The sequence below is a fragment of the Bubalus bubalis genome, chromosome 6, assembly GCF_019923935.1.
Source record: "Bubalus bubalis isolate 160015118507 breed Murrah chromosome 6, NDDB_SH_1, whole genome shotgun sequence".
Taxonomy (NCBI): domain Eukaryota; kingdom Metazoa; phylum Chordata; class Mammalia; order Artiodactyla; family Bovidae; genus Bubalus; species Bubalus bubalis.
In genome coordinates, this window is record NC_059162.1 from 62,453,754 (window position 1) to 62,478,358 (window position 24,605).

General features: G+C 36.1%; 1 protein-coding gene across 1 annotated transcript in view; it reads right to left on the bottom strand.

The window, feature by feature from the left end:
- The window catches only part of ADGRL2 (adhesion G protein-coupled receptor L2), a 302,557-nt gene that overhangs the window by 225,617 nt on the left and 52,335 nt on the right, over nt 1–24,605 (bottom strand). The window contains exon 2 of the mRNA XM_044944794.2: nt 15,568–15,608. The gene's annotated coding sequence lies outside the window, so the exon portion shown is untranslated. The remainder of the gene's footprint in view (nt 1–15,567; nt 15,609–24,605) is intronic.

A 24,605-nucleotide genomic window follows, 5' to 3' on the forward strand; every position in this document is an offset into this window, starting at 1 on the left:
CAAGCCCTATTCAATAAATATTTTTTTAATGAATAAAATCAGACCACTAGACACTGGCTAAAACTGGAAAAACACAACAAGTAAAGGGATTACAACACAGGCAACATTTATTGAGTGCTGAAGTGCTTAAGTGCTTAAGTGCTATGAGGGATCATGCACTCAGTGTTTATATACATTCACTCATTTATTCATCATCAGTTCAGTTCAGTCGCTCCGTCATGTCCGACTCTTTGCAACCCCATGAATCGCAGCACACCAGGCCTCTCTGTCCATCACCATCTCCCAGAGTTCACTCAAACTCAGGTCCATCGAGTCGGTGATGCCATCCAGCCATCTCATCCTCTGTCGTCTCCTTCTCCTCCTGCCCCCAATCCCTCCCAGCATCAGGGTCTTTTCCAATGAGTCAACTCTTCGCATGAGGTGGCCAAAGTACTGGACTTTCAGCTTTAGCATCATTCCTTCCAAAGAAATCCCAGGGCTGATCTCCTTCAGAATGGACTGGTTGGATCTCCTTGCAGTCCAAGGGACTCTCAGGAGTCTTTTCCAACACCACAGTTCAAAAGCATCAATTCTTTGGCGCTCAGCTTTCTTCACAGTCCAACTCTCACATCCATACATGACCACTGGAAAAACCATAGCCTTGACTAGACAGATCTTTGTTAGCAAAGTAATGTCTCTGCTTTATCTAGGTTGGTCATAACTTTCCTTCCAAGGAGTAAGTGTCTTTTAATTTCATGGCTGCAATCACCATCTGCAGTGATTTTGGAGCCCCAAAAAATAAAGTCTGACACTGTTTCCACTGTTTCCCCATCTATTTCCCATGAAGTGATGGAACCAGATGCCATGATCTTAGTTTTCTGAATGTTGAGCTTTAAGCCAACTTTTTCACACTCCTCTTTCACTTTCAACAAGAGGCTCCTTAGTTCCTCTTTGCTTTATGCAATAAGAGTGGTGTCATCTGCATATCTCGGGCTATTGATATTTCTCCTGGAAATCTTGATTCCAGCTTGTGCTTCAGCCAGCTCGGCATTGCACATGACGTACTCTGCATATAAGTTAAATAAGCAGGGTGACAGTATACAGCCTTGATGTACTCCTTTCCCGATTTGGAACCAGTCTGTTGTTCCATGTCCAGTTCTAACTGTTGCTTCTTGACCTGCATACAAATTTCTCAGGAGACAGGTCAAGTGGTCTGGTATTACCATCTCTTGAAGAATTTTCCAGTTTGTTGTGATTCACACAGTCAAAGGCTTTGGCGTAGTCAATAAAGCAGGAGTAGATGTTTTTCTGGAACTCTCTGGCTTTTTTGATGATCCAGCGGATGTTAGCAATTTGATCTCTGGTTCCTCTGTCTTTTCTAAAACCAGCTTGAACATCTGGAAGTTCATAGTTCGTGTATTGTTGAAGCCTGGCTTGGAGAATTTTGAGCATTATTTTGCTAGTGTGTAAGATGAGTGCAAATGTGCAGTAGTTTGAACATTCTTTGGCATTGCCTTTCTTAGGGATTGGAATGAAAACTGACCTTTTACAGTCCTGTGGCCACTGCTGAGATTTCCAGATTTGCTGGCTCTTTGAGTGCATACCTTCATAACATCATCTTTTAGAATTTGAAATAACTCAACTTGAATTCCATCACCTCCACTAGCTTTGTTCATAGTGATGCTTCCTAAGGCCCACTTGTCTTCTCATTCTAGGATGTCTTGCTCTAGTCCAGCGATCACACCATCATGGTTATCTGGGTCATGAAGATCTTTTTTGTATAATTCTTCTGTGTATACTTGCCACCTCTTCTTAATATCTTCTTCTTCTGTTAGGTCCATACCATTTTTGTCCTTTATCATGCTCTTCTTTGCATGAAATGTTCCCTTGGTATCTCTAATTTTCTTGAAGAGATCTCTAGTCTTTCCCATTCTATTGTTTTCCTCTATTTCTTTGCATTGATCACTGAGGAAGTCTTTCTTATCTTTCCTTGCTATTCTTTGGAACTCTGCATTCAAATGGTTATATCTTTCCTTTTATCCTTTGCCTTTAGCTTCTCTTCTTTTCTCAGCTATTTGTAAGTCCTCCTCAAACAACCATTTTGCCTTTCTTTTTTGGGGGGATGGTCTTGATCCCTTCCTGCTGTACAATGTCATGAACCTCCATTCATAATTTTTCAGGCAGTCTGTGTATCAGATCTAACCCCTTGAACCTATTTGTCACTTCCACTGTATAATCATAAGGGTTTTGATTTAGGTCATACCTGAATGGTCTAGTGGTTTTCCCTACTTTCTTCAATTTAAGTCTGAATTTGGCAATAAAGAGTTCATTATCTCAGCCACAGTCAGCTCCCAGTCTTGTTTTTGCTGACTGTATAGAGCTTCTCCATCTTTGGCTGCAAAGAATATAATCAATCTGATTCAGTATTGACCATCCAGTGATGTTCATGTGTAGTTAGACACATAAACCAGGAAAAAATAAGTCAAGGACTAGGTAGTTGGTTAATATATCAGTTCATACTGAGGTCTTTAAGTCTGCTTAAATGGTCTAATTTTATAAATACTTTTAATAAAATATTTGTGTAATGAATACACAAATTATACATTTAGAACAGAGAAAGTAGACCATGGATAATATTATTTTTTGTACCAGGCTTTTTGCAAAGTATACACAGGTTGCAAAGATTCTACTGAAAAAGGTCATGCTCATTTGTTTGTTCAAGTTCCAAGGTACTCCTGGCTGTTGACATCTGAACAGAAAATAAGTGGTCCCTCTAGGAAGTTTGGTTTGGGTATGATCTCTTCTCATATACTTGACCTCACTGACTCCATTCCAGGCTCCTGTAAGTATCCCTCTTTTTTTTTTTTTTCTTTTAAACCAGTACATCTATTAACTGAAAACTTCAGAAAGTCAGGAATCATGTCTATTTTAATCTACTTATATGATGGTTGATATAATAGACACAAAACAAACATCAGTAGAATTAATCAATTTGGCTGATGTATTCAGCAAGTTTTTCTTTTGTTGTCTAAGGATGGTTAGAAAGAGTGCCTTTGATTTTAAGTATAGACTAATAGCAGAGTTTGTCTCTAAGAGTCTCAAAGAGTCGGACACGACTGAGCGACTGACCTGAACTGAACTGATTGCCATCATTTGTTATCTTTTTCTAGATTCATGTTTTCTGTCTGTGAGTAGATACAAAGAGTAGGTCTTGAAGCTGTTCTTTTTGTTTAAGTAAGAAAAGCAGTAGATTTTTCCATTCAGAGTACAAAGTTGTCAAGTTTTTCCATATGATAATGTGCTATGAGCTAGGTCACTTCAGATATTGTGTGATCCTACGGACTGTAGCCTGTCAGGCTGCTCTGTCCATGGAATTCTCCAGACAAGAATACTGGAGTAGGTTAACATTTCCCTCTCTAGGGGATCATTCCCACCCAGGGATCAAACCAGCATCTATTAGGTTTCCTGCATTGGCTAGTTCTTTACCACTAGCACACCACTTGCAGAGCCCTTCTGTATGATAGGTGTATAAATTAAGATTACAATATGGAGAACTAGGGACTTCCAGGTGGCGCTAGTGGTAAAGAACAATGCCAATGTAAGAGACGCAGGTTCCATCCCTGAGTCAGAAAAATCCCCAGGAGGCAGACAAGGCAACCCACTTCAGTATTGTTGCCTGGAGAATCTCATGGACAGAGAAACCTGGTGGGCTACAGTCCATGGGGTTGCAGAGTCAGACTCGACTGAAGCTACTGAGAACACATGGAGGACTAGAAAAGAATTTGAGACATTACTTCCTCCTTTTCCAGGGTGAACTCTAAACCCACTTTTCCTCTGTGTTCCTACCACACAATTTATATCAATATGAACAGAGCCAGGCCACAAAATAACTACAAGAGAAGTCAGCGTTTCTGCCAACTCTTTCATATAGTTGGAGGCAGTATTGAAAGGAACATCCTAGTGTTAAGACCTACTTAATCAGTTTCACAGTGAACAGATTAGAAAGGCTTCATTTATTTTTATTGTTATACATATTAAAGTATTTTCCTCACTTTTTCTGTAGCTTCTCAGGATATGGACACAACATACGATACATATAGGCCTTCAACAAGAAAATTCTTGAAATGCATCATCAATGTAAATGAATAACCATTTTACTTTAAAAAAGCGTAAGTAGATTTATTACTCAAAACATATCTTGATAATGGCAGGCACAGTGAGAAATATAGGAAAAAGGTCAAGGTAGAAAGTTTTGAGGGAGCTGTTATATGACTGTTAGTAAAAAGTGTGAATAAAAGTAATAATTGCCCATTACTTACATGATCAACTTAGGAACACAAAAAATACCAATTTCTAGCCTACAAGCCTGTAGATTCTGATTCAACAGATATAGTCTGAGACACCAGACTATTAAAACATGCCACCCAAGTTCTGATGCACAGCTGGGTTTAGGAACCATAAATTATATACAGCAGATAAGAAAAAAGTACAGAGCAGACTTCATTCTCAACAAATCCACAATCTAGTGACTTTGCTAGTGTGACTATGAATGTTTGAATTAGAAGATGAAGATGAGGAACTGATAGTTATTTGAATATTTCAAATAAGAAAAACATAGCCTTAATTAAGGTGGTAATAATGAAAACAAAGAGTAGAGCAACATTTGAAAGAAATTTTCTGGGTAGATTTGAGAGACAGGGTTATTTCTTCTGAGACCTCTCCCAGGTTTGTAGATGGCCATCTTCTCTCTGTGTCTTCATGTCATATTCCTCTGTGTGTCTGGAACTTAATCTCTTCTTAAAAGGACAGCAGTCTTATTGGTTTAGGGCTCACTCCCAATGATCTCATTTAACCTTAATAACTTATTTAAAGACTATCTGCAAATATATTCATGTTTTGAATCCCAAGGAGTTTGAACTTCAACACATGAATTTGGGAGGGACACATTGCAGCCCTTAACAACTAAAAATAAAACACACCAGCCAGGTCCTTAACATAGTATAAAATGCTCAGTAATTGTTATACTCATCCCTTAAATTTCAGTCCTTTCCTCTTCCATTCAGGCCATGTAAAATCTCAGGTAGAAAGTAACTGGAAAGTAACATTACAACCAGAAATGACTTCTTGATGGAAGCCCTCTAGATTCCAGAAGTTTGTATATATAGTAGTGGTCCCTAAACCTTGTCATAAGAAAAAATCTTAAAGGAGATCAGTCCTGGGTGTTCATTGGAAGGACTGATGCTAAAGCTGAAACTCCAATACTTTGGCCATCTGATGTGAAGAGTTGCCTCATTAAAAAAGACCCTGATGCTAGGAGGGATTGAGGGCAGGAGGAAAAGGGGACGACAGAGGATGAGATGGCTGGATGGCATCACCGACTTGATGGACATGACTTTGAGTGAACTCCAGGAGTTGGTGATGGACAGGGAGGCCTGGCATGCTGCAATTCATGGGGTCACAAAGAGTTGGACACAACTGAGCAACTGAACTGAACTGAACTGATCTTTACTTTGACCTGTGTTGGAATAAATCAGAGGAGAGAGGTATGTTCTGATCCAGGTAGGGCTTCAAAAAAATTCACTCAGGAACTCTTCCCAGTTCCCTTCCCTTATGATGAAAAAGGTATTAAAAGTATTATTCAATCATTGCCTCCTATGACTATCAGCATGCAGGAAAACCATCTCAGAATTTAATTTTCTTTATATAAGGGTATTAGGACTGTTTTGGTTGCAAGTTACAGAAACAACTCAAGCTTCAGCAAAGGTAATTTACTGGCTCATAGATCCCTAGAAAGTTTAATAAAGGAATTAAGGTGCAGAATCAGTCTTCCCTGGGATTCATCAAGTGATATATTCTCTCTTTGCCTAGGAGTCTGTTTTGTGATTCCAGTTCATAAAATTACAAGGACAGACAATGATTGGCTCAGCTTTGGCCAAGAGCCCAGCATGAGACCAATCAGTGGTGCAAGGTTAAGTGAGAAAACAAATCCTTTTTTAAAAATTTCAAAACCCAAATGTAAAGATATTTGAAGGTTGTTGAAAAAGAAACACTATATTTGGGGATTCTTTGGTGGGCCAGTACTTGGGAATCAGTGCTTTCACTGTGAAAGGCCCAGGTTCAATCCCTCATCAGGAAGTTAGGATTCTACTAGCCTCATGATGTTGTGGAAATATGCTGCACAAATAAAAGTTTATAATCTATCTATCAGTTTGAGTATTTAGCTAAAGGAAATCTATTTAAAAAACCTAAGACTGAAAAAATTTCTATATTATAGCCAGCAATATATTATTTTAACCTACTACAGTATTTACAATGATACTTGTTCATTTGACTAAAATATTCTTACTTCTACTCTTATTTATTTATTTATTCACTGCAGTTCTTATAGTTTGAAACATGAATGTCAAGACCAAATTCCATCTCAGTATAACTAGGTTTAGCTTAACAAGTTAAACTTAGTGATATTATTAATTTCTAAGTTTATAGGAGGGTGTACATGTTATTTTGCAGAAATTAAATTCTAAAAAAATTTGATTTTTGGAGGTAGTTTTATGGGCAACAGGGATGGGAATAAAAGAGAACAGGACAAGAAAGAATGAAAATGGCAATTTCAATACTTGAAGTCTTTGTGGGTCTGATTCTGCTTTTTATCTTTTTTTTTTTTAACCTGATTCCTGTTTGTTTATCTTTCACTGCTTTTGATTTTGGCTTTGATTTTGATTGTTTTGCAGTGTCTTTGTGATTTCTAATTGTGGGTTTGTACTTAAGGAATTTTTTTTCTGTAAAAATTCTCAGCAGCATGGAGTAAAGTTAGGCTCTCCAGAGGAGATTTTCTTTTGATTCTTATGGGCACAAAAGGCATAACTAGGGACAAGTTTAAACTTAATTTCTTATCTTTGAGTCTTTAGACAAGATTATAAACTTCTTACTGGGAACACAGTAATGTTAGTTTCTGATTATAAATTTTCAAGGGAGAATTCTTTTTTTTTTTTTTTTTTAACGCATTTAAGACTTGCAGTTTTCCTTGCAGCCCTCCATGGGATGGTTTTATTTGTAGATCAGGTTACTGATGAGGACATATCTATATTGCATTCTAGCACTGAATGCTGGGTTTCGTCACTTTTCCTTTGTGCCAGAAAAGACATGAAATTCATGTTCACCTCACTCAGCAAACAACCTTAGGGTGAGATATTTCAGGTCTCAGCAACCCTTTGTAATAAAACTCATATTTTCCTCTAAATTAATGTAAGAAATAACACGTGGTAAAATTAAATATCCTCAAAGATTTTTAAAAAAGGAAATTAAGAATAAAATTTCTTAACTTGATAGAGGATAACTATAAAAAACCTACAGTTTAATGTTGAAATGTTCAAAGTAGTCAAGGAACTGAAAGTGGTAGTGGTGGTTTAGTCACTAAGTCGTGTCCAACTCTTGTGACCCCATGGACTGTACCCTGCCAGACTCCTCTGTCCATGGGATTCTCCAGGCAAGAATACTGGAGTGGATTGCCATTTCCTTCTCCAGGAATTGAAAGTATGAGAATTTTTTATTTTTCCTTCACAAAAATCAATAAAATTTTTAAGTATCTGACTATATTAAGTGTTAAAAGGCAGATCTTTTGGAACATTGATCTTTATACTCTTGGTAGGAGTATAAAATGATACTTTGAACAACAGCAATTATCCAATAAATATGAAATTTTCCATAGTCTATGACTCAGCAATTTCATTTTCAAGAATATATTCTAGAGCAAAGTTTCTCAATCTTGTACTACTGGCATTTTAGTTCAGATAATTCTTTGTTGTGGGGGCTGTCTTGCACCTTATAGGATATTTAGAGCATCCTTGGTCTCTACCTACTAAAAAACAGTAGTATACCCCAAGTTGTTCAGTCACTAAGTTGTCTGACTCTTTGTGACCCTGTGGACTGCAGCATGCCTGGCTCCTCTGTCCTCCACTATCTCCCAGAGTTTGCTCAAACTCATATCCATTGAGTCGAGGATGCCATCCAACCATCTCATCCTCTGTTTCTCCCTTCTCCTCCTGCCCTCAATCTTTCCCAGTATCAGGGTCATTTCCAATGAGTTGGCTCTTCTTATCAGGTGGCCAAAGTATAGGAGCTTCAGCTTCAGCATTAGTCCTTCCAATAGGTATTCAGGGTTGATTTCCTTTAGGATTGACTGGTTTGATCTCCTTGCTGTCCAAGGGACTACTTAAGAGTTTTCCAGCACCACAGTTCAAAGGCATCAATTCTTCCATGCTCAGCCTTCTTTATGGTCCAACTCTAACATCCATACCTGACTACTGGAAAAACCATAGCTTTGACTATATGGAACTTGGTCGACAAAGTGCTGTCTCTGCTTTTTAGTGCACTGTCAAGGTTTGTCACAGTTTTTCTTTCCAGGAGCAAGTGTCTTTTAATTTCATGGCTCCAGTCACTGTTCACAGTAAATTTGGAGTCCAAGAAAGTAAAATCTGTCACTACTTCCACTATTTCCCCTTCTAATTGCCATGAAATGATGGGACCAGATGCCATGCTGTTAGTTTGAATGTTGAGTTTCAAGCCAGCTTGTTCATTCTCCTCTTTCACCCTCACAAGAGGCTCTTTTGTTTCTCTTCTTCACTTTCTGCCATTAGAGTGGTATCATTTCCATATCTGAGGTTGTTGATATTTCTCTTAGCAATCTTGATTCCAGCTTATGATTCATCCAGCACAGCATTTTACATGATGTACTCTGCATATAAGTTCAATAGGCAGGGTGAAAATATACAGCCTTGTCATACTCCTTTCCCAATTTGGAACCAGTCAGTTGTTCCATGTCTAGTTCTAACTGTTGCTTCTTGATCTGCATACAGGTTTCTCAGGAGATAGGTAAGATGATCTGGTACTCCTATCTCATTAACAATTTCCCACAGTTTGTTATGATCCATACCGTCCAAGGCTTTCACGTATTCAATGAAGCAGAAGTAGATCCTTTTCTGGAATTCCCTTGTTTTCTTCATGATCCAACAAATGTTGGCACAAAGACCTCTGTTTCCTAAGCTGCTTCAAAACCCAGCTTGTACATCTGGAACTTCTAGGCTCATGTACTGTTGAAAACTAGCTTGAAGATTTTGAGCATAAACTTGCTAGAATGTGAAATGAGCACAATTGTATGATAGTTTGAACATTCTTTGGTATTGTCCTTTGGGATTGGAATGAAAATTGACCTTTACTAATCCTGTGGCCACTGCAGAGTTTTCCAAATCTCAGGCAAGAATACTGAGGTGGTTTGCCATTTCCTTCTCTAGGGGATCTTCCTGGACCAGGGATCGAAGCCATGTCTCCTGCATTGGCAGGTGGATTCTTTAACACTTAGTCACCTAGACAGCCCATACCTCAAGTTATGATAAACCAGAATGTTCCCACACATTGCCAAATATTCCCTTGGGAAAAAATCATTCCAGGTTGAGAACTATATGACCTAGAGAAATTTTTGTACCTATCCATCTATGCATGGTGAAGAATGTTCATAGTGGCACTATGTATGATAGTAAAAAGCAAAAGCAAAGAACTGAAGCAATCCCACAATTTATCAGCATTAAAAAGGATAAACAAATTATGTCATAGGGTGGATACTATACAACAGTCTAAACTAATGAATTATACTTATGTGCAATAAATGGTTGAATCTCAAGACTTGCTTTTGAATGAAAAAGTCACTTTCATTTACATATTATTCAGTTCAGTTCAGTTCAGTCGCTCAGTCATGTCCGACTGTTTGTGACCCCATGAATCGCAGCCCGCCAGGCCTCCCTGTCCATCACCAACTCCCGGAGTTCACAGAGACTCATGTCCATCGAATCAGTGATGCCATCCAGCCATCTCATCCTCTGTCATCCCCTTCTCCTCTTGTCCCCAATCCCTCCCAGCATCAGAGTTTTTTCCAATGAATCAACTCTTTGCATGAGGTGGCCAAAGTATTGGAGTTTCAGCTTTAGCATCATTCCTTCCAAAGAACACCCAGGACTGATCTCCTTTAGGATGGACTGGTTGGATCTCCTTGCAGTCACAAGGACTCTCAAGAGTTTTCTCCAACACCACAGTTCAAAAGCATCAATTCTTCGGCACTCAGCTTTCTTCACAGTCCAACTCTCACATCCATACATGACCACTGGAAAAACCATAGCCTTGACTAGATGGACCTTTGTTGGCAAAGTAATGTCTCTGCTTTTGAATATGCTATCTAGGTTGGTCATAACTTTCCTTCCAAGGAGTAGGCGTCTTATAATTTCATGGCTGCAATCACCATCTGCAGTGATTTTGGAGCTCAGAAAAATAAAGTCTGACACTGTTTCCACTGTTTCCCCATCTATCTGCCGTGAAGTGATGGGACCAGATGCCATGATCTTCATTTTCTGAATGTTGAGCTTTAAGCCAACTTTTTCACTCTCCTCTTTCACTTTCATCAAGAGGCTTTTGAGTTCCTCTTCACTTTCTGCCTTGGGTGGTGTCATCTGCATATCTGAGGTTAGTGATATTTCTCCCGGCAATCTTGATTCTAGCTTGTGCTTCTTCTAGCCCAGTGTTTCTCATGATGTACTCTGCATATAAGTTAAATAAGCAGGGTGACAATATACAGTCTTGACATACTCCTTTTCCTATTTGGAACCAGACTGTTGTTCCATGTCCAGTTCTAACTGTTGCTTCCTGACCTGCATACACATTTCTCAAGAGGCAGGTCAGGTGGTCTGGTATTCCCATCTCTTGAAGAATTTTGCACAGTTTATTGTGATCCACACAGTCAAAGGCTTTGGCATAGTCAATAAAGCAGAAATAGGTGTTTTTCTGGAACTCTCTTGCTTTTTCGATGATCCAGCGGATGTTGGCATTTTGGTCTCTGGTTCCTCTGCCTTTTCTAAAACCAGCTTGAGCATCTGGAAGTTCACAGTTCATGTATTGCTGAAGCCTGGCTTGGAGAATTTTGAGCATTACTTTACTAGTGTGTGAGATGAGTGCAATTGTGCGGTAGTTTGAGCATTCTTTGGCATTGTCTTTCTTTGGGATTGGAATGAATACTGACCTTTTCCAGTCCTGTGGCATGTAAACCAAACAATGGTATGTTTAGGGATGCAAATGGCAACCCAATCCAGTGTTCTTGCCTAGAGAATCCCAGGGATAGAGGAGCCTGGTAGGAGGCCATCTATGGGATCGCACCGAGTCGGACACGACTGAAGCGACTTGGCAGCAGCAGGGATGCAAATACATGAGACAAAATCGCAAGGAAAAACAAGGGACAGAAAAAATTTCGAACCTTGTTTAACCTTGAATTGACATTAAGTAATTGTAGAAAAAAAGTCGAGAGCTTGAAAGGTCACAGGGTACTCAAGTATTTGTGGTTACTTCTCAAGTGTTTGTGTTACTTCTCATTATGTATTTGAAATTTTTTTTTAGTTATTGCATATCAAAAAATAATTTTTAAGTGAAGCAAGTGTATTTTTTTTAGTTTATTTATTTATTTTTTACTTTACAATATTGTATTGGTTTTGCCATATATCAACATGCATCCGCCATGGGTGTACACACGTTCGCCATCCTGAACCCCCCTCCGCAAGTGTTTTAACCTTATAACCTGTGTAAAACAATTCAGTAATATACCACACATGAGTTTGTTTATTTATTTAATAATTTTGGTTTATATATTTGATTGGTGTATTTACATATTTGAAAACATTTTAGAAGTCAATTTGGAATAGTGGTTAGGAAAATTTGGTGGTTAAAGCAAAATGGATTAACCATTCGTCAAGAAAAACATTCTGTCTTCAAAGACAATGGCTACTAATAGATAACATATTCAACTAACTGCTTAAAAGAAGGGCTTTTTTTCTCTTTAAACAGGATAATCTAGTGGTAGTAATCAGTGCACAGAGTGAACTCCCTCTTGTAAAAAGCCCATCAATTGTTTTTCCTAATTAAGATGAATATTATTCCTGTGAAATGAACCAAAAAGTTGTTTGAAACCGGAAATCCCAAAAGAGATCTATAGTCTTCAGGAATAATTGCATGCAATTTTAATTGAAAGAAAAGGAGAGGCCTATTTTCATCTTTCTCCTTTCAAAATGTTAAAAGTAATCAACCTATTGGTCAATTAACAATGCTTTAATATAACTATCAATCTGACCTAAAAATTGACATTAGATATTTTGGAAACTGTTGTGGAATTTTAAAAAATAAATGGCAAAATGACTACTGTCTATAGTTAAATCCATTATGGAACTTTTATCATTAATGAAATAAAGTTATGAATTTTTACTAATGTCCATAGAAATATAGTATGTTTTATTGTTAATTGAAGATTAGATGCTGTGACTATTCACAGAAATATGCACTCAATCTTTGTTCATTGAGAATGAGACAGGAGATCTATTTTTTTGAAATACAGATTAATTACACTGATAAATTTGCTTTATATAAATAGTTGGCATTTATCTCCAACCTATTAAAAATTTTTAATAACATTAAAGAGTTATTCTGTTTTAAAGTTCAGTTTTAACAGATACATGTCAACAAAGTATATGTTTACATTTCAAGTCGTTTTATACAGTAATTCAGAACTTTGGCTGTTTAAACTTGCACACTTAGAAATACTTTGAATTAGCAGATGTATTTATTTAATAGCTTCTCACATTGACTCTGCTTTTGAATATGGGCAAGAAGTTGATTTTGTTTATCATCTCTCTAAAATGTCATGTTAATTGTGCTAAAGATGTTAGAGTGGATTAAAAACATAAAATTATAAATTAAAATTTTTGATTCCCCCAGTATTTCAGGGCTTCCCAGGTGGCACTAGTGGTAAAGAAGCTGCCTGCCAGTGCAGGAGACGTAAGAGACGTGGGTTCAATCCCTGGGTTGAGAAGATTGCTCTGGAGAAGGAAATGGCAACCCACTCCAGTATTCTTGCCTGGAAAATCCCATGGACAGAGGAGCTTAGTGGGCTATATAGTCCATGGGTTTGCACAGAGTCAAACAAAACCGAAGGGATTTAGCACCAGTATTTCAGATTAGCATTCTGGCAGCATAAACCTATAGAAATCTATATTTCCATATACAAATAGGTATGAATTTGGCCCTCCATTCTTTAGAAGAAGCTGATGTTAGATTTTCTCTCACATACTATAATTCAAAGCAAAGTGAGAAAATTCAGGTTGAAATTTTAGATACATCTTAAAAATGGTATTATGGGAAAAATATCATCAAAATATTTAATCCCTCATTAACAGAATATAATTTAGAACAATATAAGTGAATTTTGCAGATGAATGAAATTTACCCTTTTAATCATTAAAACCTTTTTCTTTGTAACAACTTCAAAATCTCCCAGTATTATCTCATGTTCTGTGTAGTAAGTTTAAGGATATAATATTTTGTTGCAAAATTCCAGGGCTGGAAAAGAATTTAGATTTTATTAAAAATTTTCCAGTATGACTGTTTGATTTAACAGATCAGGAGTTTTAAACCCAAGTTTATGGTATATCTTACTCAATATCATACAACTAATCTTTGATTCCTCAATTCTTACTGGTGGTGGATAGATTTGAAAGTTCTTCTCTGGTCCCTCCCAACTTTGATAGTGTGCCTTCCAATTTGTGAGCTAGGCAATTAGAGAACTAGTTCTGTCATAATTTTATGTAAAATGAGAGCAAGTAGGATGAACGTGAAGACCTGGGAAGTGTTAATGTGAACTCTACTATATCCTTTCTGGAGTACCTCTCCCTCCCTCAACTGTCTTCTGAAATTATTGGCCTATTTCCAGATAAGTTGTGAGAAATAACGATGATATTTTAATGCTGACTTCACAATGGATAATAAAATACCCTTGAGAAGAAGTCTTTAATCTCAAAAATATTTGATTAGTTGCATTATTTACTATGTTTACTATTAACTTATGGTTTATTAACATTATTTAAGGTTAAAAGCAACACTTTTTGCTAACATACTTTATTTTGTTTTAATCTTGGACCTAAAATAAGTCTGCACTTACATGCAAAGACAATTGGTTGTAGGTGGGTAAATCACACTGTAGATTTTATATCAAAGTTTTCTGCTAATATTAACCAGTACGAACTACTGATTTAAAGTATGAGTTTAAAGTTGTACCTTCATGTTTTGGTCTTTTCCTACCTTAATCTTTTCTTCTTCTGAAAAAAGTTCATAAAACACCAAATTCTTATATGCTAAAAACTAATGTGAATCTGCAGATCTTTTTATTTCAGTTTAAAAATGACTATTTTTTTCATACATATGCCTGAATTCTAGGAGTATTTCTGTATTAGAGTAAAATTAATAAAGGTAATAGCTTCAACTTTATTTTAAATATTTAATTATTTTATTGTATACTTTTACCCAGTTAATCTTCATTTTATATTTTTACATCCTTATGGGATTAAATGGAAGGTTTTTATTTGTTTGTTTTTAATTGTATAAGATCATTTTGGCTATGAAATTGATGCAGAGGTATTTCCTCAACTTTATGTATATACATTTAATTAATAATAGTATACTATTTTGAACAGTCTCCTATTCAAATAATGCTCTTATTCTGATAAGAATAATATCTATTTATTATAGGAAACTCAGAAAATAAAGAAAAAATGAAGACTATTTAGCAGCAGCAGCAAACTACCCATATTCCCACTGTCTGTGTACCTTTTGTGTCCTTTTCCTAAGCCTATAGTATGATCCCAATTCTCTCTTCCCTCAATACATAAGCACAATATATAATGTATTTATAATGTGCTCTGCTTTTTCACTTAACATAGCACTTTTTGATGATTAGTTTATTTCAAGGTGTTTTTTTCTACAGTGAGAAATTCCTTCTTTTTATAGGTAATATGCAAGAACCACTGGGGGAAGAACTTTATAGGAGACAGAAATAGCTTACTAAGAAATATCATTTTATAGTAACCTTTCCCTTTTAATAAGATTGGTTTTATTGTTATCTAAATTATAAAGAGGTTATGATTAAGACTAAATATTACCATTTTAAGTCATAAAAAGAGAAAGACAACAACACTATGTGTTTAAACAAAATCATATAGTAGCTAGCTTGCCTAGGAGAAGTTATGATATATGCTCTTAGAAAACAAACATTTTTAAATTCACAGGTGCTGCAAAGCCCTGGTCAAACATAAATTACAATCAGTTTTTATGTAACAGTAAAAATTCCAAAGGACTCTTGCTCACCCACTCTCAATATGTATCTTTCTTCTCACAGAATGTAAGCCACTTTTATTTCTATATCTGTGTATATTTTAAAATAAATTACCCCAGAAAATTAACTATGGAATACACTATGTTCAAATGCAATCCAACAGAGAAAACAAAAACCTTAGATTCCCTCTGAAGAGCCCTGTAGCATATTTTGGTAAGTATTTTGGAATGCTTATAGAATTTGAATGTGGTATCCATTTATTTGAGGAGTATATGCTACCTTATAATTATCAGATAATTCAACACATTTAGCAAATGATACTCCACTTCTATTATAGCAATTCACTTTTTCTTGTTTGTGTTCAGTGTTATCAAATATAGAAAGAGCTCTTTACTTACCATTCTGGGAAAGATGAAATTTATCATTGTGCCATAAATACCTGAAAAGCAAAGAAATATTATTATTTATTATACCTCCATCCATAGGGATCCTAACTGCCAAATGTAATGCATCAGCAGCAAAATAAAATGAAGTAAATCTATTGCTACTGCTACTGCTAAGTCACTTCAGTCGTGTCCGACTCTGTGCGACCCCATAGACGGCAGCCCACCAGGCTCCCCCGTCCCTGGGATTCTCCAGGCAAGAACACTGGAGTGGGTTGCCATTTCCTTCTAAAATGCACGAAAGTGAAAAGTGAAAGTGAAGTCGCTCAGTCGTGTCCGACTCCTAGTGACCCCATGGACTGCAGCCTACCAGGCTCCTCCATCCGTGGGATTTTCCAGGCAAGAGTACTGGAGTGGGGTGCCATTGCCTAAGAAAACACAATTCAGTGTTCTAAGAATTTTTAAACATGTGTTACATGCCTTTGGACAGAACGGTGTGCTCAGTTGCTCAGTTGTGTCCACCTCTTTGCGACCCCATTGACTGTAGCCCGCCAGCCTTTTCTGTCCATGGAGTTTTCAAGCAAGAATACTGGAGCAGGTTGCCATTTCCTACTCCAGGGGATCTTCCTGGCCAAGGGATCGAACCAGCATCTCTTGAGGGATCGAACCTACGTTTCTTGTGTCTCCTGCATTGGCAGGTGAATTCCTTACCACTGTGCCACCTGGGAAGCCCCTTTGGATTAGGCAATTGTTGTGATAACTACTTTCAAAATCAGGGATAAAACATTTTATTTTTCCTAAACAAATATTCTTTGATTAAGAGAACATTGTCAAGCATTTTTTTTTGTTATTGTTGTTCTTTATCCCCTTTAGCTCGATTGAATTTTTCAATGAAACAGATGGGACAGCCATACTTAAAACTCTTTAAGGAAAAACTGAGGAGCATTTTACATTCTTGAAGTCAGCATTAATGACTGTTAGATCTATTTATATGTAAATTCATTTTCTTGGTGGAATCTTGAACTGAAAATCTGATACAGAAGCTGAAAAACAAAATTAGGAGCCCATGCTCCTATTTTTACACATTAAATAAGTGATAATAAAGAGATATATATTTTCTTATTGTTTTCTGTTCATTGAAAACAGGTTTTAATTGCATTGCTTGGTAAAGAATTACAATAAATTATATTATGAAAAAGCATATGTGTTCTTGAATTTATTGTGTCCTTTAAAATTTTTAAATTAACAGTGACTCTTACATTTAATAATTAGCACAAAATAATCTTTCTCAATGTCAATAGTTCTAAGATAAAGGAACATGTCAGCTGTAAGAAAATATGCTTTTCTCATATCCTGATATATATAGTCATTATATAGTTGTCATATTCTCTTTTATGTATCATAAACTTAATCTAAAGAAAAACACACAGTTCATCTCCCTCTGCCAAAACGGTGATAGCTTAAGAAATTTTTAGATAACATATATAGAAAAGGGGTTTACTTGACTATTTGGATAATGACATTTCAGATCTTTCAATGTTATTTTTGAATAAAGTAATCCTGAATAAAAATTATAATGTGTTAGTGTAGCTTGAAATCATTATTTCCAAGAAAGATGATGTTTCAGTAAATGAAAACTAGTGAAAATTTCAAATGATAAATATTGACAAAATTAATGACTTTTTGCTGGAGTATAAAATTAAGATTTTAAAGGTGTCCTACTTCGTTTTTTACATTTTTTAAAGATATTTTTAATATTAATGAAATATATGGCTTATGATTATGGATATCTGACATTCTGGAATGATTGAGAAGTTCTCCCATGACCATAGTTTAAGAAAACTGCTTTTTATATTAATCATAAATATCAATATTTTATTTCAATTTTTTGTATTTATTGATTTCAATGAAAGATTTTAATGGAAAGTTTTAGACTGAGAAATACTTTATTTTGTGTAGTGCTTATTTCTAAAGAATCATTAATAATTTTTGATGTTATAGCTTATATTTATAATTACTAAACTGCTAAAAAATTCAAAGTATTTTTGAGCATCAGTTCCTGAAGAGGGCAGCACGTTCTAGATATTATTGAATTTCAAACTCAAATATGACAGCTTTGGCTTTAGTATACTTTTTTTAGGAACTAGAGGGAAAAAATGTTTTTTTTTTTTAATAGATGTCTGCTCCCATGATACAATAAACCAGCCGAAATTCTAGGTAACTGCAGACCAAGGTCAAAACTGTATTTGATTATTACAAGGGAACATTCAAATTAGACACCTAAAGCAATGTATTTAGGAAGGGAACAACAAAATACTAGTAAGGAGACTTTCCATGAGGAATGTGTTTTATCTTAATACTGTAGATAACTTTTCCTATTGGCAGTGCATTGACTGTCAAAACTACTAAAGGGGTTAGATTTAATTATCTCACTTCTTGCACATTTCATCTCAATTGCTATGGCAACATTCAGTTGCCTCAGCAGCAATGCACACTTTAATCAGATATTTCCTCCTCATTTCTCTATGAGCCAAAACTGTGTAGTCAAATTTACAACCAAGTCCTGATAAATCTGATAACACTTCCCACAATTTAATGGGCAACTTGCCTCCACCCACACATATAAATATTTTCAGAGAGGTTTGTAACTATTGGACAAGTATAACACTTGATAAGAACATACACTTGGACTTCCCTACTTCATTGATTCTTCTTTGCTATTTCTATCACTATTCTTATTAGAAGTTTTTCACAAATTCAAAACTCACTCCAGCAAGTCACTAACATGGGTCACCTGATCTCACTAGGAGAGCCGATGAGTAAAGGAAACAACCTCCAACATTCAAATGTCAACCCTCCTCAAAAGGCTATTGAATTATTTACCTTTTATCCGAACACACTTTGAATTGTCACATCAAAGAGCCTTTTTCTATTTCTTGAAAGTAGGTTAAAGGAGGAAAGAAAATAATTCAAGACAAAGCAAAATTTGATATTGAAAGAAAACTGTAGGGTATCAGACTCAAATGGAAGGCCAAGCATGAAGAAAATTTGGTTAAGCTTCAGTAATAGAGCAATTTTAATGAGAAGTGAAAGCATGATGCATTGAACTGCTGTTGTCATCTGGGTGATTATTAGCCATCTACATTGTTGGACAAATCACTTTTGCATTTTGCAAAAGACTAGAAAAATTTTTGTGGGAAGATAAGGAACTCAAACTATCTTCAGGTCGAATTTAGAGTGCTAGCTTATGTTTTTATAAATAACTAAATAAATAATATAAATAAGTGGAATTTTGCAAATAGTAACTATTTTAATTTTATATTGTGTAATAAAAATTGTTTTAAAACATAATTAAGGAGCAAAGTGATCTAAGTTCTTCCTAACAATTTTAGTGGCTGCTAAAATTTGTATTTAGACAACAAACATTTTATTCTGAGGTTGTGATAGTTCTCTGGTGAGAAATTTTACACCAGTAGCTGACAGTAATATTTCAGCATGATTTTTTCAATCATCACTTAGTAGTGTCTAGTAAAAATTTCATTAATTGAGACAATCAAAAAATATGCTATCAGTACCTGGGTCTACTAGTCTAACATTTCAACAGTAATGGCTAGACTGCACCTCATGTATTACAGCTCACTAAATATGGGATTCAAATAAACCTTATACATAAAAATATTCTGTAAAATACAAGTCTATATTTTGAACTTTGAGTTGATTATTGGCAGCTTATGTTCAAAATATAGTTATTGAAAAGCTAATTTCTCATTAATGATGAAGTTCGGAAGCTATATAACCTTAGGAATAGGTACAGAAATAGGAGATGTTTAATCAAAAAGAGAAATCTAAACAGGAAGGCAAGCATGGACTATCAGATATTTGAAAGTTTTATTATAAAGGAGACAGTGAGTGTCTGAAAACTAAGAATAATGATACAAGTTCAGAAAAGCAGATTCCAGCTCTTTATAAAGAAAAACATAAAAACAATTAGAATTACTTAAACAATGGCACAAGCTGTGAAGCAGCAAATGCCTTGTTTAAGTATATTTCATGTACTGTTTGCATATGAATTCTTTATTTTCTGTTGCTTGAATTCTGAACAGCATTTTAAAAATGTGGTAGAACCACTCCAGAAATTTAGATCTGGGAGTTCAAATGACTCACTTCTTAATGAATTTTTCAAGTACCAGTGCTTTATATCCACATGGAAACCTAGCAATGGTCTGCAAACAGCATATTCAGCAGCAAATTTGCAACTCTTGCTCTGGAAAAATGGTCTAAATGAGATAAACAAACAGTTCTTACTGAAGAGTTATCTAAAATCTACAAGGAGACATATAAATTGGTCCTAATTGGCATTTCTTCAAGAACCTCAGTAGATACCAAGAAGTGACTAGAGGTGAAGAATGAGTTCCCTTTTCAGTCTTAACTTGGCTCTTCCACCTGAAGATGGGGTTTTGCCAGACAATGTGTACACCACTGCCTGTGTGAGACTTATTTCCTTGATGAAAGGAAGATTTGGCATTATCCTCAAACTCTATATTCACTAAGAAAATAATAATTGCTCAATTAAGGGTTCACAGCTTTTCTTCCATACCTACCCAGAGAATTTAAAACCTAAAAACAAAATTGCACACCATGTGGGAATGCTCATCTTTAGTATAATTCCTAAATAATATAAAGGAAAGCTGAAGCCAACTTGAAGGTTATAAATATAAGGAAATTGATGGTTCTTGAGTCAAAGTAATGTGTGTAATAGTTTTATTTGTGTAATACTAGGTTCTGTATATTTCTGGTTTATGTTAGTTGGAAATAGTCTTTTTACTTAGATTGGTTTTGAAATTTCCTTGTGTGATCATACTTGTGAATCACATTGAAAAAACCAAGGGTCTCAGAAAGACCTTGCATAGTGTTTAAACTTTATGTACTCTAGGGCTGTTGTTTGGAGCTTGAGATCTACTGAAGAAAGGCTGTCTACCAGAAGCATATGTGTCTACCTAAAGAGCTGATGAGATGTTTTGCAACAGCAAGAAATGCTAACTTGTATTTTTACTCTCAAAGAATATGGATACTATAAACTTCATCATGTCTTTTATCTCCTCTGACCCTTTAAGTTCAGTCGTGTCCAACTCTTTGCGACCCCATGAATCACAGCACACCAGGCCTCCCTGTCCATCACCAACTCTCACAGTTCACTCAGACTCATGTCCATTGAGTCGGTGATGCCATCCAGCCATCTCATCCTCTGTTGTCCCCTTCTTCTTCTGCCCCCAATCCCTCCCAGCATCAGTCTTTTCCAATGAGCCAACTCTTCTCATGAGGTGGCCAAAGTACTGGAGTTTCAGCTTTAGCATCATTCCTTCCAAAGAAATCCCAGGGCTGATCTTTAGAATGGACTGGTTGGATCTCCTTGCAGTCCAAGGGACTCTCAAGAGTCTTCTCCAACACCACACTTCAAAAGCATCAATTCTTCAGTGCTCAGCTTTCTTCACAGTCCAACTCTCACATCCATACATGACCACAGGAAAAACCATTGCCTTGACTAGACAGACCTTTGTTGGCAAAGTAATGTCTCTGCTTTTGAATATGCTATCTAGGTTGGACATAACTTTCCTTCCAAGGAGTAAGCGTCTTTTAATTTCATGGCTGCAATCATCATCTGCAGTGATTTTGGAGCCCCTCAAAATAAAGTCTGACGCTGTTTCCACTGTTTCCCCATCTATTTCCCATGAAGTGATGGGACCAGATGCCATGATCTTCGTTTTCTGAATGTTCAGCTTTAAGCCAACTTTTTCACTCTCCTCTTTCACTTTCATCAAGAGGCTTTTTAGTTCCTCTTCAATTTCTGCCATAAGAGTGGTGTCATCTGCCCCTTTAGGCCTCTGTAAATCAAATTTTACATTATGTTGTTTAAAATTCCACCTGCTGAGAGTTTGCTAGCAAATGGTCTTGAAACTTGTTTCCAAAATGCTCACCCACAAACACTTTTATTAGCCAATCCCATTTGGTTGGCTGTGCTCCAACAAGTCTCTGGTGAACACAAGCATAAGTTACAGAGAAACAGAAATTTCCATGGCACTCTGGAGGAACATTTTTGATCCTAAAGACACTAGTAATAAACTAAAATGTCATTGCAAATTCATGAGCATTTCCTTATGTCATGAGTAGCAGTAGGAGGAAGGGGCTGTATTTGTGCAATGGTTGTTCCATGTGTGTAAACCTTGTCCCCAACTTAAGATCAAAGACTGTCTTCAATCAACAAGTATTTATTTAGTGATTGCCATGCCTGAAACTTAAGGAGCCACAAAAGGACAAATAGGATCTACTTTTAAATTCTGGGATTTGTTGAATGAATGAAGAAAAACACATGGCTGGCCTAAGAAACCTTATAATAATCTATAGGGTTATGGATTTAACACAAAACAAAGCCCAGTATCTGTTTTGTCTTTGTCAGTTAAGATGTTCATCTATTTCATGACACAAAAGCTTTTAATATATTTCAACATTACTACCTTCATTTAAGATAATTTAACCAAGAAAAAAAACCAATCATGTATGGTCCTGTACCCCTACATCCTCCAGCTGGTACTTCTTGCCTGTGGAGTTTAAGGTATTTCTACTGAATCATTATTGTTCTGATTGTGACCTTAATGAGGGCAGGGAAAATCTAAATCTTTGTCAGCATTCTAGCCAGTGCAAAAGTGCTTGGTAAACAATAAACATTGAGAAAATGATTATTCAATGAATATTGTATGAATAGTAAGAGGGAATAAATGGTGTTGACTTAAATGCAAGAAGTATTCAGGAAGGTTAGTGTAGCTTAAAATGGTTTTAGTTTTCCAGAAGATATGAGATTTTTCCACTGGGCCTTCAGGAATGGATGGGATTTAAATAGTAGGTGGGAGGGAAATAAAGTATTTCTAGTGGAGTTTAGGAACATGAACAAAAAAATTGCTTTGGGGCTTCCCTTGTAGATCAGTGTATAGGAACCCACTTGCCAATGCCAGAGACGGGGGATCGATCCCTGATCTGGGAATATCTCACGTGGTGCAGAGCAACTAAACCCGTGGGCCACAACTGTTGAGCCTGTGCTCTAGAGCCCAGCAGCCAAAAGTACTGAATCCTGCATGATCTAGCATCTGTTCTCCACAAGAAGACAAACCACTGGGTTGAGAAGCCTGAGTACCACAACTAGAGAAAAGACCGTGCAGAAATGAAGACCCAGCACAGTCAAAATTAATTAATTAATTAATTTACAAAAAAAATTGCGTTGAAGGCAGAAATATTACAGAAAGGATTTAATTCTTCTTTATGGGACCATCAGTTATATTATGCATAAGTGATTTTGTTCTTTTTAGATTAACAGGTATTGTAGAGAAGTGCTTCTCAAATTTTAATTTCCATACCTGGGGATCTTGGTTAAACTGCAGATTTTAATTTGGTAGGTCTAAATTGAGGTATGAGATTCTTTAACAAATTCCCAGATGGTATTGGTGCTGGTGCTAGATCCTGAAGTGCAAAGCTGTAGAGGATCCTTGAAGCTAGACAGAGTCATTTGTGCTGCATACAGAAGGCATTTGAGAATGACTCCATGCTTCTTAGCAGTGATGGCATGATGAAAAGTGTATTCAGGAAGATTAGTATGTCAACCTCATGAAAAGTATGCTAACGAAGAGAGAATGTAGATATAGGAAAACCAGCTGGAAGTCTGTCTTACACTTTATCTGCATATTTCACAGATTTAATGCTCAATTACCTGTTGATTGATTAGTTTCTGTGGACATGGTTAATTCAAAAGCATTTTCTCAGTGGAATAACTGTAGGCCCACAGACATTTTGAAAACAAATCAAATTTAGGTTAAAAACACATGAGGAATCCATGAATATTCTTCCTCTCCTCTCCATCTGGAAAAAAAAAACAACTATTCTTCAAAAGACTTGAAGTATTAGCTCTTCTGTTCCTCTCATATTCTGCCCTCACATGTATCTCTCAAACTCTGGTCTTACTATATCATAATGATAATAATAATAAGAATAGTAGCAGAACTAATTTTTTTGAGTGCTTATTAATAGTGCCTGGCAACTTGCTAAGTTTAATAATTAAATCTGTGAGGAGTACTGATATTAACATTTCTAGTTTTACAAATTGGAAAAAAGTACTTGCATGCCATCATACAATGTCAGATATGTAACAATAAATATATTTGTTTAGACAGTGATTGATCAAAATGTGTTCTAAGAAATCATTGAGGGATTGATTTTTTTATTTGACTCTTCCAGGTCTTAGCTGCAGCATATGGAATTTAGATCCCTGACCAGGGACTGAATCTGGATCCCCTGCATTAGGAGTACGGAGTTGTAGCCACTAGATCACCAGGGAAGTCCCAAGAAATCACTGATTTTTTAAAGTAGCTTCTGATTTTGCATGTTACCTTTGTCTTTGTTCCCTGATCTCCAAAAATTATGATAATGGATAGAATTAGTGTTTCCTATATTCCAGATACTACTTTAAGCAATGAGATAACATGTGCTGTATCATTTAGTGCTCATAATAATCCTATAACTTGGGTGTTAGTATTCTCATTTTACATATAAGAAAATGAGGTATAAAGAGGTTAAATAATTTGTCTAAGTTTCCATAACTAAAGAGCAGATTTGTGTTTTGAACCCACTACACTATGCTGTTGACTTTAGTCTAACTTGTCCTAGTAACATGGAATTCTGAGTGTTTTCTTAAATGAACACCATAAATTTCTTCACATCACAATATTTGTGAAAAGTTAGTTTTCTCACAAACTAAGAAAGAGTCCATGAAGTCCAAGAAGGCTTGTTATTATTTCTTGGCTTCTGTTAGCATACCACCGTGCCTGACAAAAAGTGACTCCCTCAGGCTGGCAGCCTTTTAGACATGGGGCAAAATCTTTTGAATAAAATGGCATCGAGTCTCAAATAACCTGGGGCCCACATACTTCCTACCTCTCTAGTCATATTCTAACCGCTTACACCACAGACTAAAGAGTAGTCCTCCCAAAAGGAAAAGCTTTCTAAAGGTA